Raw genomic sequence first — 20,735 nt, forward strand, 5'->3', positions numbered from 1 at the left:
AAAAATTTATACCAAAACAGAGATGCAGAATTAGGAAACATGATTGGTTCAACAGAAATTGCGAGAGGGCCAGAGACCAAAAGACACAAAAATGGAATCAATACAGGAAGAGGCCGAACCCCCAAACATACCAGCGATACAAAGATGCGAGAAACAACTACACAGCAGTGAGGAGAGAGGCAGAAAGAAATTTTGAAAAAGGGATTGCGGACAAATGTAAAACAGAACCAGGTCTGTTCTATAAATTCATAAACAACAAGTTGCAGGTAAAGGATAATATTCAGAGGTTGAAAATGGGAAATAGATTCACGGAAAATGAAAAGGAAATGTGTGAAACATTAAACGAAAAGTTCCAAAATGTGTTTGTACAAAATGAAATCTTCAGGGAACCAGATACAATAAGAATTCCAGAGAACAACATAGAGCACATAAAGGTGTCTAGAGACGAAGTGGAAAAAATGTTCAAGGAGCTAAATAAGAACAAAGCAGTTCGTTCAGATGGAGTTTCACCGTGGGTTCTGAGAGAATGTGCACCTGAGCTCAGCATTCCACTTCAACTGATTTTTCAGGCATCCCTGTTTAGAGGAATTGTAGCTGATGTGTGGAAAAAGGCTAACATAGTTCCAATCTACAAAAGTGGAAGCAGGGAAAACCCCCTTAATTATAGACCTGTATCATTGACAAGTGTAATAGTCAAAATATTGGAAAAAATAATTAAAACTAAATGGGTAGAACACCTGGAGAGAAATGATATAATATCAAACAGAGAGTATGGTTTTCGATCTGGAAGATCCTGTGTATCGAATTTACTCAGTTTCTATGATCAAGCAACAGAAATATTACAGGAAAGAGATGGTTGGGTTGACTACATCTATCTCTACCTAAAAAAGGCTTTCGATAGAGTTCCACATAAGAGGTTGTTCTGGAAACTGGCAAATATTGGAGGGGTGACAGGTAAGCTTCTAACATGGATGAAAAATTTTCTGACTGATAGCAAAATGAGGGCAGTGATTAGAGGCAATCTAGCGGACTGGAGAAATGTCACAAGTGGAGTACCACAGGGTTTAGTTCTTGCACCAGTGATGTTTATTGTCTACATAAATGATCTGCCAAATGGTATACAGAATTATATGAACATGTTTGCTGATGATGCTTAGACAATAGGAAGGCTAAGAAACTTAGATGATTGTCATGCCCTTCAAGATGACCTGGACAAAATAAGTATATGGAGCACCACTTGGCAAATGGAATTTAATGTTAATAAATGCCATGTTATGGAATGTGGAATAGGAGAACATAGACCCCACACAATCTATATATTATGTGAGAAATCTTTAAATAATTCTGATAAAGAAAGAGATCTAGGGGTGGTTCTAGATAAAAAACTATCACCGGAGGACCACATAAAGAATATTGTGCGAGGAGCCTATGCCACGCTTTCTAACTTCAGAATTGCTTTTAAATACATGGATGGCAATATACTAAAGAAATTGTTCACGACTTTTGTTAGACCAAAGCTAGAATATGAAGCGGTTGTGTGGTGCCCATATCTTAAGAAGCACATCAACAAACTGGAAAAGGTGCAAAGACACGCTACTAAGTGGCTCCCAGAACTGAAGGGCAAGAGCTACGAGGAGAGGCTAGAGGCATTAAATCTGCCAAAACTAGAAGACAGAAGAAAAAGAGGTGATATGATCACTACATATAAAATAGTAACAGGAATTGATAAAATCGATAGGGAAGATTTCCTGAGACCTGGAACTTTAAGAACAAGAGGTCATAGATATAAACTAGCTAAACACAGATGCCGAAGAAATATAAGAAAATTCGCCTTCGCAAATAGAGTGGTAGACGGTTGGAACAAGTTAGGTGAGAAGCTGGTGGAGGCCAAGACCGTCAGTAGTTTCAAAGCGTTATATGACAAAGAGTGCTGGGAAGACGGGACACCACGAGCGTAGCTCTTATCCTGTAACTACACTTAGGTAATTACACACACACACACACACACACACACACACACACACGGTTTGTGTATGTCGGTTGTCTGACGGTTGAGAGGCGGGACCGAAGAGCCAGAGCTCAACCCCCGCAAACACAACTAGGTAAGTACAACTAGGTGAGTACACACACACACACACTCACACACACACACTCATAGGGAAATCATGGAAGGGAGACGAACTCAGACTGCCAAACGCAGGACATTCACAACTGGAACAAACACAGAGGATGGGATGGAACAGGAAGCCTGGTTGAAGGAAGTACTCCAGCAAATGCAAAATGAATTCAGTGAAGGACTGAGGGTAATGAGGGAGACAGTAGCCAACCTGCAAGATGATTTAAGGGCAGCAAAGGAGGAGATAAGATACCTAAAGGAGACTCTTCCACAATACCAGGCACAAACCGTACCCCAGGGAGATGGGAATGCTACTGTGGAGGGGACCACCACAACCCAGATCTCATTTGCTGAAATGCTTAAAAAGAGCCCGGAAGCTAGGTCTGCGGTTAAGGAAGTTGCCATGGAAGTGGCTTCCTCTCAGGAAGCAGCTAGATGTACTAGCCGGCTGATAGAGAGAAATAGAGCAGTAGTAGTAGCAGGCATTAAGGAGCAAACAGGGACCAGACCAAAGGAGCGGAGAGACAAGGACAAAAACATGATTAAAGAGATCCTTAAAGAGGTAAGGATGGAGGGAGCTGAGCGAAATGTTGAAAAGGTTTTCAGGCTTGGAAAGTACAACAAGTACAGAGACCGAATGATAAAGATGGTTTTCATGAGCGAAATCGCGAAAGAGGAACTGCTAGCAAGGAAGTGTTGTCTAAAAGGTGTAGAGAAGTTCAAGAAAATATTCCTGCAGAGGGATATGACAAGGGAAGAGAGAATACGGACAGCAGACGCGAGGAAGGAGCGCAGGGAGAGAGAAGGAAATCAGAGTACCACAACCCAGAACCCTACAATCCCAGAGGGAAGTGGAGTACCCTCCTCAAACAGTGCAACAGCCACAGGGATTGGGGCACCACCCCCACATTCTACCCAACAGACACCCAACCTGCCCCATCCCCTGTCAGCCCCCCACTAAGTACCCACCTAGGGCACCCTCCCCCCACCCACCCCCCTCCCCCCACTCACCCCCCTTCTCACCCCTCTCCCCAGGACCTCCCTTCTCCCCCATCCCCCATGCCCTCCCTTCTCCCACATGCCTTCCCGTCTCTCCCACCCCCATGCCCTCCCTTCCCCCCCTCCCCCCTAAGCCCCCCACTCTCCCCCACCCCACCTAAGTCTTCCCCTCTCCCCCACTCCCCTAAACCCTCCCCTCTTCCTCACCCACCTCAGCCCTCCCTTTTCCCCCACGCCCCCCAAGCCCTCCACCCTTTTCTCTCCCCCCAAGCCCCCCCATCTCCCCTATCCCCCACAGCCTCTCCTCCCCCCATGCTTCCCCAACCCTCCCTCTCTTACCCCCCCCCTGTACCCTCCCCCTCTTATCCACCCCCTGTACCCTCCCCCTCTTATCCACCCCCTGTACCCTCCCCCTCTTATCCACCCCCTGTACCCTCCCCCTCTTATCCACCCCCTGTACCCTCCCCCTCTCCCCCACCACCCCAAGCCCTCCCTCCTCCACCAATCCCCCCGTGCCAGCTCCCACTCACCCCAGATCCCAAAGGTCCCCCCCAGAAAAGAAGCAGAAGAGAGTCAGTTTCAGGGTGATGTATTCGAACATAGACGGGATCACAAGCAAGACAAGTGAACTAAGGGAAAGAGCACAAGAAGTTAACCCAGATGTAATCGGACTCACTGAAACAAAACTCTCTGGAATCATAACGAATGCCGTGTTTCCCCAGGAGTATACAGTAATAAGGAAAGAGAGGGAAGGTAGGGGAGGAGGCGGAGTGGCCCTACTCATGAGAAGGGAATGGAGTTTTAAGGAGATGGCCATCCCGGGCTGTGAGGAGTTCAGAGACTACATAGCAGGCACCATAACAATGGGAGGACCAAGAATAGTAGTAGCAGTAATATACAACCCTCCACCAAATGACAGGAGACCCAGTCAAGAGTATGAAAACAACAACAAGGCAGTTAATACTATAATTGAGAGGGCAGCCTCTGCTGCCTGTAGAAATAGATCCCACCTGCTCATCATGGGCGACTTCAATCATGGAAAGATTGACTGGGAGAATAAGGAACCGCATGGAGGCGAGGATACATGGAGAGCCAAACTATTGGAGGTGGTGACAAGCAACTTTTTAACCCAGCATGTCGGAGAACCCACAAGGATGAGAGGCAATGACGAACCAGCGAGACTCGACCTAGTCTTCACTCTGAACGACTCCGACATAAGAGAAATCGGTTTTGAGGACCAAGTAGGAATGAGCGACCACAGTGTACTGGTGTTTGAGTACTTGATTGAAGAAGGGTTATTGAACTCGAGGAGGGATACAGAAACCAAAAGGTTAGCATACCGAAAGGGAAACTATGAGGGGATAAGAAAATTCCTAACAGATATAGCATGGGAAACAGAGCTCAGGGGAAAGACGGCCCAAGATATGATGAATTACATCACGCAGAAGTGCAAGGACGCAGCAAACAAGTATGTCCCAGTCCAAAAGGAAAACAGAGAAATGAAGATGAGAAACCCATGGTTTAATCAAAGATGTAGGCTAGCTAAGCAGCAAAGTAAAAGGGCATGGAGAAACTATAGGAATAACAGGACAGTGGAGAGCAGAGAAAGATACCAGAATGCCAGGAATGAATATGTCAGGATGAGAAGAGAGGCAGAAAGACAATACGAAAATGACATCGCAAGCAAGGCAAAGACTCAGCCTAAATTGTTGCATAGCCACATTAGGAGAAAAACAACAGTAAAGGAACAGGTTATGAGATTAAGGATAGGGGCGGAAGGATTCACTACAAATGACAAGGAAGTGTGTGAGGAATTGAATAAGAAATTCCAGGAGGTCTTCACCTTAGAGCAAGGAGAAATTCCAGAGGTAAGTGAGGGAATAGCTAACCAGGAACCACTGGAAGAGTTTGAGATTACCAGTGGGGAAGTAAGGAAGTGTTTACTAGAGTTGGACGTGACGAAGGCTATAGGCCCAGATGGAATCTCCCCTTGGGTTCTAAAGGAAGGAGCAAGAGAACTGAGCCTACCACTCTCCATACTGTATAAGAAATCACTGGCAACAGGGGAACTGCCAGATATTTGGAAAGCAGCTAACGTAGTCCCGATATACAAGAAAGGGGATAGACAGGAGGCACTGAACTACAGGCCAGTGTCCCTAACCTGCATACCATGCAAGCTGATGGAGAAGATTGTGCGAAAAAAACTAGTGGAGCATCTGGAGCGAAGGAACTTTGTAACACAGCATCAACATGGGTTCAGGGATGGCAGGTCCTGCCTCACAGGGTTACTTGAATTCTACGACCAGGCAACAAAAATAAGGCAAGAAAGAGAAGGGTGGGCAGACTGCATATTTTTGGATTGTCAGAAAGCCTTTGATATAGTGCCACACAAGAGGCTAGTGTGAAAGTTGGAGATGCAGGCTGGAGTGAAAGGGAAGGTACTCCGGTGGATAGAGGAGTACCTAAGCAACAAGAGACAACGAGTCTGTGTGAGGGGTGAGGTCTCAGATTGGCGAGACGTCACAAGTGGAGTCCCGCAGGGGTCAGTCCTTGGACCTATACTGTTTCTGGTATATGTAAATGATCTCCCAGAGGGTATAGATTCGTTCCTCTCAATGTTTGCCGACGATGCAAAAATTATGAGGAGGATTGAAACAGAGGATGATAGTAGGAGGCTACAAGATGACCTGGATAGACTGAGTGAATGGTCCAACAAATGGCTGTTGAAGTTCAACCCGAGTAAATGCAAAGTAATGAAACTAGGCAGTGGAAACAGGAGGCCAGGCACAGGATACAGAATAGGAGATGAAGTACTTAATGAAACAGACAGAGAGAAAGATCTAGGAGTTGATATCACACCAAACCTGTCTCCTGAAGCCCACATAAAGAGAATAACGTCTGCGGCATATGCGAGGCTGGCTAACATCAGAACGGCGTTCAGGAACCTGTGTAAGGAATTATTCAGAATCTTGTACACCACATATGTAAGACCAATCCTGGAGTATGCGGCCCCAGCATGGAGCCCGTACCTTGTCAAGCACAAGACGAAGCTGGAAAAAGTCCAAAGGTATGCTACTAGACTAGTCCCAGAACTAAGAGGCATGAGTTATGAGGAAAGGCTGCGGGAAATGCACCTTACGACACTGGAAGACAGAAGAGTAAGGGGGGACATGATCACAACCTACAAAATCCTCAGGGGAATCGACCGGGTAAACAAGGATGAACTATTCAACACTGGTGGGACGCGAACAAGGGGACACAGGTGGAAGCTGAGTACCCAAATGAGCCACAGAGACGTTAGAAAGAACTTTTTCAGTGTCAGAGTAGTTAGTAAATGGAATGCATTAGGAAGTGATGTGGTGGAGGCTGACTCCATACACAGTTTCAAATGTAGATATGATAGAGCCCAATAGGCTCAGGAATCGGTACACCAGTTGATTGACGGTTGAGAGGCGGGACTAGAGCCAGAGCTCAACCCCCGCAAGCACAATTAGGTGAGTACACACACACACACACACACACACACACACACACACACACACACACACACACACACACACACACACACACACACACACACACACATACACACACACACATACACCCCCCGGACCCCCCCAGACACCCCCCGGATCCCCCCGGACCCTCCCTGCCCCCAGTCATCCCCCAGACACCCCCCAGATCCCCCCAGATCCCCTCTGCCCCCAGTCACCCCCCAGACATCCCCCAGATCCCCCCAGACCCCCAGAGAAAGGGAGAACTCTGGTACAAGAGTTTCCATGAAGAATCTCAAGGTTTGGTACACCAATGGTGATGGGGTATCTAATAAAGCAGAAGAGATAAAAGAAAGAGTGAGTGAAGCAGATCCTGACATAGTTGCAATTGTGGAAACTAAAATTAATGACATGATCTCAGATGCAATCTTTCCTGAAGGGTACCAGGTGATACGAAAAGAGAGGACACAGAGACAGGGAGGGGGAGTAGCACTCCTAATAAAGCGGAAATGGAAGTTTGAAGACCTGGGAAATCGAGTTACCAATGAGTGCACAAGCTTCATACATGGAACTCTGACAGTAGATGGGAGGAAGATTGTGATCTTGGTAATCTACAATCCCCCACCAAACAGTAGAAGACCCAGGCAGGAGTATGATGACAACAACAAAGCATGTATAGATGAACTGCAGAAGGCAGCAACACTAGCCCACAGAATGAGAGCGAAGCTGCTGATCATGGGGGACCTAAATCATGGAGAGATAAATTGGGAATCAAGGAATCCCCATGGAGGGGACGAAACGTGGGGAGCAAAATTAGTAGATGTTATAGACAGGAATTTCCTGACACAACATGTGAAGGAAGACACAAGGGAAAGAGGAGGAGATGCACCGAGTCTATTAGACCTGATTTTCACCCAGAACGTAGAAGATATCGAGAATTTAGAGCATGAAATACCTCTAGTGGCCAGTGACCATTGTGTCCTAGTCTTTGACTACATGATGGAATTCAAACTTATGACCATGGGACAAGAGATCTGGGAAAGGAGAGCTGACTACAGGAAAGGGGACTATAAGAGGATAAGGGACTATCTGGGTGAAGTGCAGTGGGAGGAAGAAATTAGAGGAAAAACAGTCCAAGATATGATGGACCTAGTCATACAGAAATGCCAGGAGGCCGAAGAGAGATTTATACCAACGGTAAAGGGAAAAAATAAGAAGGAATATAATAACCCCTGGTTTAATAGACAGTGTCAGGAAGCAAAAATGGCCAGCAGGCGGGAGTGGAGGAAGTACAGAAGACAAAGAACAGAGGACAACAGAAGCAGATACAACAGAGCTAGGAACGATTACATTAACATAAGACGAACATCGGAAAGGGACTATGAGAACGATATTGCAATCAAAGCGAAAAAAACAACCTAAGTTACTACACAGTCATATAAGAAGAAAAATGTCGGTGAACGACCAAGTGACAAGACTAAGGAAGACAGAGGGGGCATATACTGAAAGTGACAAGGAAATCTGCGAGGCACTGAATGCCAGTTTCCATGGAGTGTTCACTACCGAGCCTGAGCAGCTCCCATTGTTGGAAGGGGTTACCCTAGATGAAAGACTATCAGATATAGAGGTGACAGCAGAGGAGGTAATGAAACAGTTGACAACTCTAGATGCAACTAAAGCAGTTGGACCAGACAAAGTATCACCGTGGATACTAAAAGAAGCAGCACAGGCCCTCAGCGTGCCTCTGGCAATGATCTTTAATGAGTCACTTATGTCAGGAGAATTGCCCAGTTGCTGGAAGACGGCAAATGTCATGCCGATCTTCAAGAAAGGAGATAGGGAGGAGGCACTTAACTACAGACCTGTATCACTGACAAGCATCCCCTGTAAAATACTGGAAAGAATAATTAGGCTACGACTGGTTGCACACCTGGAGAACATTAGGTTTGTGAACAAACATCAACATGGGTTCTGGACAGGGAAATCGTGCCTAACAAACCTTCTGGAATTCTATGATAAAATAACGAGGATAAGACAGGACAGAGATGGTTGGGCAGACTGCATATTTCTGGACTGCCAAAAAGCCTTTGATACAGTACCGCACATGAGACTGCTGTTCAAGCTCGAGAGGCAGGCGGGGGTGGGGGGAAAGGTCCTAGAATGGATAAGGAACTACCTAACAGGAAGGAGCCAAAGAGTTACGGTAAGGGGCGAGAAGTCGGAATGGCGAACAGTAACAAGTGGAGTACCACAAGGATCGGTGCTGGGACCAATTCTATTTCTTGTATATGTTAACGACATGTTTACAGGCGTAGAGTCCTACATGTCGATGTTTGCGGATGATGCAAAGTTGATGAGAAGAGTTGTGACAGATGAGGATTGCAGGATCCTCCAAGAGGACCTGAACAGATTGCAGAGATGGTCAGAGAAATGGCTACTAGAATTCAACACGAGCAAATGTAAAGTTATGGAAATGGGACTAGGAGATAGGAGACCAAAGGGACAGTACACAATGAAGGGGAACAGCCTACCTGTAAAGACGCGTGAAAGAGACCTGGGGGTGGACGTAACACCTAATCTATCTCCTGAGGCACATATTAATAGGATAACGACAGCAGCGTACTCTACACTGGCAAAAGTTAGAACATCATTCAGAAACCTAAGTAAGGAGGCATTTAGGGCGCTTTACACTGCCTACGTAAGGCCAGTCTTAGAGCATGCCGCCTCATCATGGAGTCCCCATCTGAAGAAGCATATAATGAAACTGGAAAAGGTTCAGAGGTTTGCAACGAGACTCGTCCCAGAGCTACGAGGGATGGGGTATGAAGAGCGCCTGAGGGAACTGTGCCTTACGACACTAGAAAGAAGAAGGGAGAGGGGGGACATGATAGGAACGTATAAGATACTCAGAGGAATTGACAGAGTGGACATAGACGAAATGTTCACACGGAATAGTAACAGAAGGAGAGGACATGGATGGAAGCTTGAAACTCAGATGAGTCACAGAGATGTTAGGAAGTTTTCTTTTAGCGTGAAAGTAGTGGGGAAATGGAATGCACTTCAGGAACAGGTTGTGGAAGCAAATACTATTCATAATTTTAAAACCAGGTATGATGGGGAAATAGGACAGGAGTCATTGCTGTAAACAACCGATGCTCGAAAGGCGGGATCCAAGAGTCAATGCTCGATCCTGCAGACACAACTAGGTGAGTACAACTAGGTGAGTACACACACAAAGAACTGTGTGTGATGATGCAAAAATTATGAGAAGAATCAAGACGGATGAAGATAGACAGAGACTACAGGATGACCTGGATAAACTGGAGGAATGGTCTAGAAAATGGCTGCTAAAGTTCAACTCAGGAAAGTGTAAGGTGATGAAATTAGGCGAAGGGAGCAGGAGGCTGAACACAAGGTATCATCTGGGAGGTGAAATCCTGCAAGAGACAAATAGAGAGAAAGATTTGGGGGTTGATATCACACCGAACCTGTCCCCAGAGGCCCACATCAAAAGAATATCATCAGCGGCATATGCTAGACTGGCCAACATAAGAACTACCTTTAGAAACTTGTGTAAGGAATCTTTCAGAACCCTGTATACCACTTATGTAGGACCAATCCTGGAGTATGCAGCTCCAGCCTAGAGTCCATACCTAGTTAAACACAAGACAAAGCTACAGAAGATTCAGCGGTATGCCACTAAGCTCGTCCCGGAACTGAGAGGAATGAGCTGCGAGGAAAGGCTAAAGGAGCTGAACCTCACATCTCTGGAAAACAGAAGAGTAAGGGGAGACATGATAACCACCTACAAAATTCTCAGGGGAATTAACAGGGTGGACAAAGACAAACTCTTCACCACGAATGGTACACGAACAAGGGGACACAGGTGGAAACTTAGTACCCAGATGAGCCACAGAGACGTTAGAAAGAATTTTTTCAGTGTCAGAGTAGTTAATAAATGGAATGCTTTAGGCAGTGATGTGGTGGAGGCTGACTCCATACACAGATTCAAATGTAGGTATGATAGAGCCCAGTAGGCTCAGGAATCTGTACACCAGTTGATTGACAGGTGAGAGGCGGGACCAAAGAGCCAAAGCTCAACCCCCGCAAGCACAATTAGGTAAGTACAATTAGATAAGTACACACACACAGAACTGCTTTCAGAAACCTGTGTAAGGAATCCTTCAGAACCTTGTACACCACATATGTAAGGCCAATCCTGGAGTATGCAGACCCAGCATGGAGTCCGTACCTTGTCAAGCACAAGACGAAGCTGGAAAAAGTTCAGAGGTATGCCACTAGGTTAGTCCAAGAACTAAGAGGCATGAGTTATGAGGACAGACTACGTGAACTGCACCTCACGTCGCTGGAAGACAGAAGAGCTAGGGGAGACATGATCACCACATACAAAATTCTCAGGGGAATTGACAGGGTGGACAAGGATGGATTATTTAACACGGGTGGCACACGCACAAGGGGACACAGGTTGAGTACCCAAATGAGCCAGAGACATTAGAAAGAACTTTTTCAGTGTCAGAGTAGTTAGTAAATGGAATGCACTAGGCAGTGACGTGATGGAGGCTGACTCCATACACAGATTCAAATGCAGGTATGATAGAGCCCAGTAGGCTCAGGAATCTGTACATCAATTTATTGACGGTTGAGAGGCGGGACCAAAGAGCCAGAGCTCAACCCCCGCAAACACAACTAGGTGAGTACAACTAAATGAGTACAGACACACACACACACATACAGCAGCAACCCCTATTACACCAGGAGATTCACTCACCTATATTGTGTATAGTAAGGTAATTGGAACGCCTGTGGGTAAGGTAGTTTATAGCAATGGCTAGACCAGCACAAACATTCACTCAGAGGTAGCAAAAACTATTACAACGTGTATTTTGATAGATATATGACAAAAGATGAACAGATGAGCCGACCTGCTTGCCACAACTCTTCCCATTCGAGTGTAGTTACCCAAGCTACCCTTGCTACCCACCCCACAACTCCTCCCCAAGTCAAACCCTTCCCAAATCAGACCTCCCATCCCTCGCCTCTGCTTATCTCCCGAACAACTCCCCTGTCCCCTCTGACCTCATTGCATTCAATTGCGTCTGCTTCATCCCACTTTCCAATGACCTCCTCATCCCCCAAAACCTGCCTAGCCCTCACCCCTTCTCTGCCCCCCCTTCTTCCATATGACCCCCTCCCCTTGCAACCCCCCACCTCTTCCTTCCTTTCCCCTCTTCCCCCCTTCTGCCCCAATGCCCACACCTACCCCTTAGTCCCTCCTGACTAATACAACATCATCTCTCCCACTCTCACTATTCCTGCTCCATCCTCCCCTCTTCCCCCCCCCCAATCTCTCAACCTCTATCTGACCCTCAGCCTCATACTACCTCTCAACCCCCGTATACCTCTCAGACCCTCCCTAATTACAGACCCAGTATGCCCTTCCTACTCCAGACCTACCTTCCCAGACCTTTCTACCACAGACTTTCCTACCTATCTTCCTAGATGCTCAGATCCCATTTGCCAACCAGGGACCCCCAGACCCCATTAACCCCCCCAACACCCCACAGATCCCCCAGACCCCATTAACCTCCAGACACCCCCGAGATCCCCAGAGAAGGGGTGAACTCTGGTACCAGAGTTTCCAAGAAGAGTCTCAAGGTTTGGTACACCAATGCTGATGGGGTATCTAATTAAGCAGAAGAAATAGAAGAAAGAGTTAGTGAGGCAGATCCTGACATACTTGCAATAGTGGAAACTAAAATATATGGCATGATTTCGGATGCAATCTTTCCAGAGGGATACCAGGTGATAAGAAAAGAAAGGACACAGAGACAGGGAGGGAAAGTGGCACTCCAAATAAAGCAGAAGTTTGGAAGTTTGAATTTCTGGAAAATCGGGGTATGAATGAGAGCAGTCGCTCCATACATAGAACTCTGACAGCAGATGGGAGGAAAGATTGTGATCTTGGTAATCTACAATTCCCCACCAAACAGTAGAAGACCCAGGCAGAATAATGACAACAACAAGCCATGTACAGATGAACTGCAGAAGGCAGAAATATTAGCTCACAGAATGAGAGCGAAACAGCTGGTTATGGGGGACCTAAATCATGGAGATTTAAATTGGGAATCAAGCAATCCCCATGGCGGGGAAGAAACGTGGGGAGCAAGGTTAATAGATGTTATAGACAGGAATTTCCTAACACAACGAGTGAAGGAAGACACAAGGGAAAGAGGAGGGGATACACCGAGCCTATTAGACCTGATTTTCACCCAGAACGTAGAAGACATCGAGAATTTGGAACATGAAATACCTCTAGGGGCCAGTGACCATTGTGTCCTAGTCTTTGACTACATGATAGAACTCAAACTTGTGACCAAGGGACAAGAGGTCTGGGAAAGGAGAGTTGACTACAGAAAAGGGGGGCTACAGGAGGATAAGGGACTATCTGGGAGAAGTGCAGTGGGAGGAAGAAATTAGAGGAAAAACAGTCCAACATATGATGGACCTAGTCACACGGAAAGGCCAGGAGGCCGAAGAGGTATTTATACCAACAGTAAAGGAAAAAGTAAAAGGACATATAATAACCCATGGTTTAATGTACAGTGTCATGAAGCAAAAATGACCAGAAGGAGGGAGGTTGGAGGAAGTACAAAAGACAAAGAACAGAGGAAAACAGAATCAGATGCAACAGAGCTAGGAACGATTACATTAACTTAAGAAGAGCATTGAAAACAAATTAGGAGAACGATATTACGATCAAAACGAAAAAGCTACCTAAATTAATACACAGCCATATAGAAGAAAAATGTCGGTGAACGACTAAGTGACAAGACTAAGGAAGACAGACGGGGCATATACAGAAAGGGACAAGGAAATCTGCGAGGTACTGAATGCCATTTTCCATGGAGTGTTCACGACCGAGCCTGAGCAGCTCCCATTGTTAGAAGAGATTACCCTAGTTGAAAGACTATTAGATATAGAGGTGACAACAGAGAAGGTAATGAAACAGTTGACAACACTGGATGCAACTAAAGCCGTTGGGCCAGACAAAGTATCACCGTGGATACTAAAAGAGGCAGCGCAGGCCCTCAGCGTGCCTCTGGCAAGGATCTTCAATGAATCACTTATGTCGGGAGAATTACCCAATTGCTAGAATAGGGCAAATGTTTTACCGATTTTCAGGAAAGGTGATAGGGAGGAGGCACTTAACTATAGACCTGTATCACTGACAAGCATCCCCTGTAAAATACTTTAAAGAATAATTAGGCTAAGGCTGGTTGCACACAAGAGAACATTAGGCTTGTAAACAAGCATCAACATGGGTTCTGGAAAGGGAAATCTTGCCTAACAAACCTTTTCGAATTCTGTGATAAAATAACGAGGATGAGGCAGGACAGAGAAGGTTGGGCAGACTGAATATTTCTGGATTGCCAAAAAGCCTTTGATACCGTACCGCACATGAGATTGCTATTCAGACTCGAGAGGCAGGCAGGAGTGAGCGGAAAGGTCCTAGCATGGGTAAAGAACTACCTAACAGGAAGGAGCCAGAGAGTTACGGTAAGGGGCGAGAAGTCGGACTGGCGAACAGTAACGAGTGAAGATTTCAACTTAGATTCAACAGAGCAAAAGAAGTTGTTAAACATATATGGCAAAATCTTACTGAAGCGACCATACAAGTCATAAATACTCATACTCCGCCCAAGTAAAACAGAAACAAGCAACACTTAGTGGGCCAGCCAGAGGCTTAGGGCCCGTGCAGGAATATCCCTGCAAAAAAAATAACGAGTGGAGTACCTCAAGGATCAGTGCTGGGGACCAATTCTATTTCTAATGTACATTAACGACATGTTTACAGGAGTAGAATCCTACATGTCGATGTTCGCGGATGAAACAAAGTTGACGAGAAGAGTTGTGACAGATGAGGATTGTAGGATCCTCCAAGAGGTCTTGATCTGGTTGCAGATGTGAGGAACCGACCTGTGAGATTGATATTTATTTAATTTATATGAATTTATAGTGTTAATATTTACATTAATTTATATATTTCGATATAAATTTGTATCAGATTTAAGCAGACTGTATTTCTGCAATATTCTCACAAATCGACTCCTTGCACATTAGTATGGGTTTATATTAAATTTATATATATGCAGCCAATCAAACTACAGTATTAAACTACATATATTAGCAATGAAAATTGGGAGATCTTATCTTATTGTATGGCAGGCCTGGTCCACCAGGTATAAACAAGGATGATGACACCAAATAATCCTGGTGGTTGAGGCTGGTATCAACACCAGGTACTGGTGTACCAAGTAACTGTTGCTTCCTCTTCTATTGTTCCTGTCAAAGGGCACTTGCAATAATAGCAGGAATCCTATATGATAGCTATTTCAGAGGAAATATTGGTATATTATTTATGAGATAAAGACCAAGGAATAATTATCTGGGTTGAGCTGTTCTCGTGTGTGCTAACCGGTCCTGGTGTGTGTGTGTGTGTGTGTGTGTGGTGTGGAGAAAAAAAAGTAGTTAGTAAACAGTTGATTGACAGCTGAGAGGCGGGCCGAAAGAGCAAAGCTCAACCCCCGCAAACACAACTAGGTGAATACACACACACACACACACACACACACACACACACACACACACACACACACACACACACGCACATACACACACACACACACACACACACACACACACACACACACACACACACACACACACACACACACACACACACACACACACACACTCACACAAGATGAGTTTACGGGGGTTGAGATTTGGCTCTTTGGTCCTGCTTCTCAACCGTCAATCAACTAATGTACAGATTCACCTAGGGGGTCTGGTAGCAGAGTGGACAGCGCATGGGACTCGTAATCCTGTGGCTCAGGCTCGATTCCCGGACTAGGTAGAGACAAATGGGCAGAGTTTCTTACACTCTGATGCTCCCCTTTTACCTAGCAGTTAATAGGTACCTGAGAGTTAGACACCTGCTATGGGGTGCTTCCTGTGTGTGTGTGTGTGTGTGTGTGTGTGTGTGTGTGTGTGTGTGTGTGTGTGTGTGTGTGTGTGTGTGTGTGTGTGTGTAATTACCTAAGTGTAGTTACAGGATGAGAGCTACGCTCGTGGTGTCCCGTCTTCCCAGCACTCTTTGTCATATAACGCTTTGAAACTACTGACGGTCTTGGCCTCCACCGCCTTATCACCTAACTTGTTCCAACCGTCTACCACTCTATTTGCGAAAGTGAATTTTCTTATATTTCTTCGGCATCTGTGTTTAGCTAGTTTAAATCTATGACCTCTTGTTCTTAAAGTTCCAGGTCTCAGGAAATCTTCCCTATCGATTTTCAACCCGTTCTCGCACTTTCGTATAGTCAATATTGGCTTATTAAATACGTGCATATATGACATACTAGTTTACCTTGAATAGCTTCATAGAAAACACCGACCTTACCTAACCTTCTTAGTATGTTAAGATAAGCATCTTATTGCTTCGTAATTACAATTATTACTTAACCTAATATAGGTATAGGTTTTTCTTAACCTGTTATAGGTATAGGTCAAGTAACAATTGTAATTACGAAGCAATAAGATGCGTATCTTAACATACTAAGAAGGTTAGGTAAGGTCGGTGTTTTCTATGAAGCTTTCCAAGGTAAACTAGTATGTTTAGTATGTCACATATGCACGTATTTAATAAGTCAATATTGACTAAAAGAAAGTGCGAGAACGGGTTGCGATTTTATCAATTACTGTTACTATTTTGCATGTAGTGATCATATCACCTCTTTTTCTTCTGTCTTTCAGTTTTGGCATATTTAATGCCTGTAACCTCTCCTCGTAGCTCTTGCCCTTCAGTTCTGGGAGCCACTTAGTAGCATGTCTTTGCACCTTTTCCAGTTTGTTGATGTGCTTCTTAAGATATGGGCACCACACAACTGCTGCATATTCTAGCTTTGGCCTAACAAAATTCGTGAACAATTTATTTAGTATATTGCTATCAATGTATTTAAAAGCAATTCTGAAGTTAGAAAGCGTGGCATAGGCTCGTCGCATATTATTTTTATGTGGTCCTCAGGTGATAGTTTTCTATCTAGAACCACCCCCTAGATCTCTTTCTTTATCAGAATTCTTTAAAGATTTCTCACATAATATATAGGATGAATGGGGTCAATGTTCTCCTATTCCACATTCCATAACATGGCATTTATTAGCATTAAATTCCATTTGCCAAGTGGTGCTATCTTCCCGTTATCTTGAGGTTATCTTAAGATGATTTCGGGGCGTTTAGTGTCCCCGCGGCCCTGTCCTCGACCAGGCCTCCACCCCCAGGAAGCAGCCCGTGACAGCTGACTAACACCCAGGTACCTATTTTACTGCTAGGTAACAGGGGCATAGGGTGAAAGAAACTCTGCCCATTGTTTCTCGCCGGCGCCTGGGATCGAACCCAGGACCACAGGATCACAAGTCCAGCGTGCTGTCCGCTCGGCCGACCGGTTCCATGTACTTATTTTGTCCAGGTCTTCTTGAAGGGCATGACGATCATCTAAGTTTCTTATCCTTCCTATTGTCTAAGCATCATCAGCAAACATGTTCATATAATTCTGCATACCAACTGGTAGATCATTTATGTAGACAATAAACATCACTGGTGCAAAAACTGAACCCTGTGGTACTCCACTTGTGACATTTCTCCAGTCCGCTACATTGCCTCTGATCACTGCCCTCATTTTTCTATCAGTCAGAAAGTTTTCATCCATGTTAGAAACTTACCTGTCACCCCTCCAATATTTTCCAGTTTCCAGAACATCCTCTTATGTGGAACTCTGTCGAAAGCCTTTTTTAGGTCCAGATAGATGCAGTCAACCCAACCATCTCTTTCCTGTAATATCTCTGTTGCTCGATCATAGAAACTGAGTAAATTCGATACACAGGATCTTCCAGAACGAAAACCATACTGTCTGTCTGATATTATATCATTTCTCTCCAGGTGTTCTACCCATTTAGTTTTAATTATTTTTTCCAATATTTTGACTATTACACTTGTCAATGATACAGGTCAATAATTAAGGGGGTCTTCCCTGCTTCCACTTTTGTAGATTGGAACTATGTTAGCCTTTTTCCACACATCAGCTACAACTCCTGTAAACAGGGATGCCTGAAAAATCAGTTGAAGAGGAATGCTGAGCTCAGGTGCACATTCTCTCAGAACCCATGGTGAAACTCCATCTGAACGAACTGCTTTGTTCTTATTTAGCTCCTTGAGCATTTTTTCCACTTCATCTCTAGACACCTCTATGTGCTCTATGTTGTTCTCTGGAATTCTTATTGTGTCTGGTTCCCTGAAGATTTCATTTTGTACAAACACATTTTGGAACTTTTCGTTTAATGTTTCACACATTTCCTTTTCATTTTCCGTGAATCTATTTCCCATTTTCAACCTCTGAATATTATCCTTTACCTGCAATTTGTTGTTTATGAATTTATAGAATAGACCTGGTTCTGTTTTACATTTGTCTGTAATCCCTTTTTCAAAATTTCTTTCTGCCTCTCTCTTCACTGCCATGTAGTTGTTTCTCGCATCTTTGTATCGCTGGTATGTTTGGGGGTTCGGCCTCTTCCTGTATTGATTTCATTATTGTGTCTTTTGGTTTTTTGTCTCTTTTGGTTCTTTCAAGTTTTGTCTCCGTGAGTGCAACAATGTCTGGTGTCTGCAGCTGTATTACATCACTTAACTCCAGTATCTTCGCTCTTACTCCATCTATGTTGGTGTATGCAATCTTCAGGAAGTTCCCCCTCTTCTTATTTTTCACTCCCCCTTTTCTCTAATGATTTTGTTGGTTTGCCTTTATGTACCACTTTACTGGTCTGCCTACCCCTATCACTTTGTAGAAAAAAGAATTGATTTCTTCTTCATTCCTGCTCTCATTTAAACGTTTTGCCTCGGCGAGGTTCAGTTTCAGCTTCTCCCTATCTTCTTTTGAAAGATCTCGTCTTAACGACCACACTTTCCCATCCTCATCACTATGTAATTTTCTAGCATTCCTTAGTATTTCTTCCATCTGTTTGGCACCATTTAGGGTGATCCTCAAAGGTCGATCTTTCCCTTGTACATATCTGCCTATTCTCCTGTAGTCGCACACATTCTCTATGGTTGTAAGACGTTCCACGAGGCCAACAATTTTATCTACTACTTTTGCTTCTTCTACATCTCTTTCTGACCTAGATGTAATCTCCTATTCTTTGCAGCCAAAAATTATCAGGGACTTACTCCGATCAACTGTGTTTTGCACAAACTTCGGGTTAGATGCCAATTCTTTCCTCACTTCCAGCCTAATGTTTGTTTTATCTTGGTTGCTGCAGTGTTTGACTTCCTTTACTGCTTCTTCGATTTTTTCCTTCTCCTTGGCCACTTGTGCATAAGTGAGTTGCATATCTTTCTTGCACTGTTCTGTTCCCTGTGTAACTTCCTCCATCTGTGCTGACAAAAGCTGTTTCTCCTGTTGAATTTCCTTACCTAACCTATTGTAGTCATTTAAGTTTAAATTTACTTTAACTTCTTCCATAGCTATTTTTAAGGGTTTATTTTCTTCTGCCAAGGCTTTGCAATTTGTTTCCAATTGATTCTTATCCTTGCACAAGTCTTTCACTAAATCCTCAAGACATACAACTTTGCTATTTAAATGATCATTACTTTCTTTCAATTTACTAATTATTTCTACACGAGAGTTTACTATAGTATCTAATTCTACCAACTTGTTGTATAGACTGGTTATATCAATGCTTTCTTCACTGAATCAAGCAAAATCAAGCTCTGTTTTGTATTTCCTCTTGCCGGCGGCCATCTTGAATGTTCTTCTCTGCACTGGAAACACTAGGGCAACTTTTTCTCATCCAATTTTTCACTTCCCTTGGCACATTCCTGTTATCTCACCTATTTTTCAAAAGCACTTTACCTTTATGTTCTCTGGGACACCACTCACTATCATCATCCTGTACTACAATACTTAGGATTGTTGAAATATGCTGGAGCTCTTCTTGTCTGCCTCTTGGGAAAGGCAGTGTGTGTGTGTGTGTGTGTGTGTGTGTGTGTGTGTGTGTGTGTGTGTGTGTGTGTGTGTGTGTGTGTGTGAGTGTGTGTGTGTGTGTGTGTGTGTGTGAGTGTGTGTGTGTGTGTGTGTACTCACCTAGTTGTGTTTGCGGGGGTTGAGCTCTGGTTCTTTGGTCCCGCCTCTCAACTGTCAATCAACAGGTGTACAGATTCCTGAGCCTATCGGGCACTATCATATCTACTCTTGAAACTGTGTATGGAGTCAGCCTCCACCACATCACTTCCTAATGCATTCCATTTGTCAACCACCCTGACACTAAAAAAGTTCTTTCTAATATCTCTGTGGCTCATTTGGGCACTCAGTTTCCACCTGTGTCCCCTTGTGCGTGTTCCCCTTGTGTTAAATAGACTGTCTTTATTTACCCTATCAATTCCCTTCAGAATCTTGAATGTTGGGATCATGTCCCCCCTAACTCTTCTGTCTTCCAGCGAAGTGAGGTTTAATTCCCGTAGTCTCTCTTCGTAGCTCATACCTCTCAGCTCGGGTACTAGTCTGGTGGCAAACCTTTGAACCTTTTCCAGTTTAGACTTATCCTTGACTAGATATGGACTCCATGCTGGGGCTGCATACTCCAGGATTGGCCTGACATATGTGGTATACAAAGTTCTGAATGATTCTTTACACAAGTTTCTGAATGCCGTTCGTATGTTGGCCAGCCTGGCATATGCCGCTGATGTTATCCGCTTGGTATGTGCTGCAGGAGACAGGTCTGGCGTGATATCAACCCCCAAGTCTTTTTCCTTCTCTGACTCCTGAAGAATTTCCTCTCCCAGATGATACCTTCTATCTGGCCTCCTGCTCCCTACACCTATCTTCATTACATTACATTTGGTTGGGTTAAACTCTAACAACCATTTGTTCGACCATTCCTTCAGCTTTTCTAGGTCTTCTTGAAACCTCAAACAGTCCTCTTCTGTTTTAATCCTCCTCATAATTTTAGCATCGTCCGCAAACATTGAGAGAAATGAATCGATACCCTACGGGAGA

The sequence above is a fragment of the Procambarus clarkii genome, chromosome 7 (assembly GCF_040958095.1).
Source record: "Procambarus clarkii isolate CNS0578487 chromosome 7, FALCON_Pclarkii_2.0, whole genome shotgun sequence".
In the NCBI taxonomy this organism is placed as follows: domain Eukaryota; kingdom Metazoa; phylum Arthropoda; class Malacostraca; order Decapoda; family Cambaridae; genus Procambarus; species Procambarus clarkii.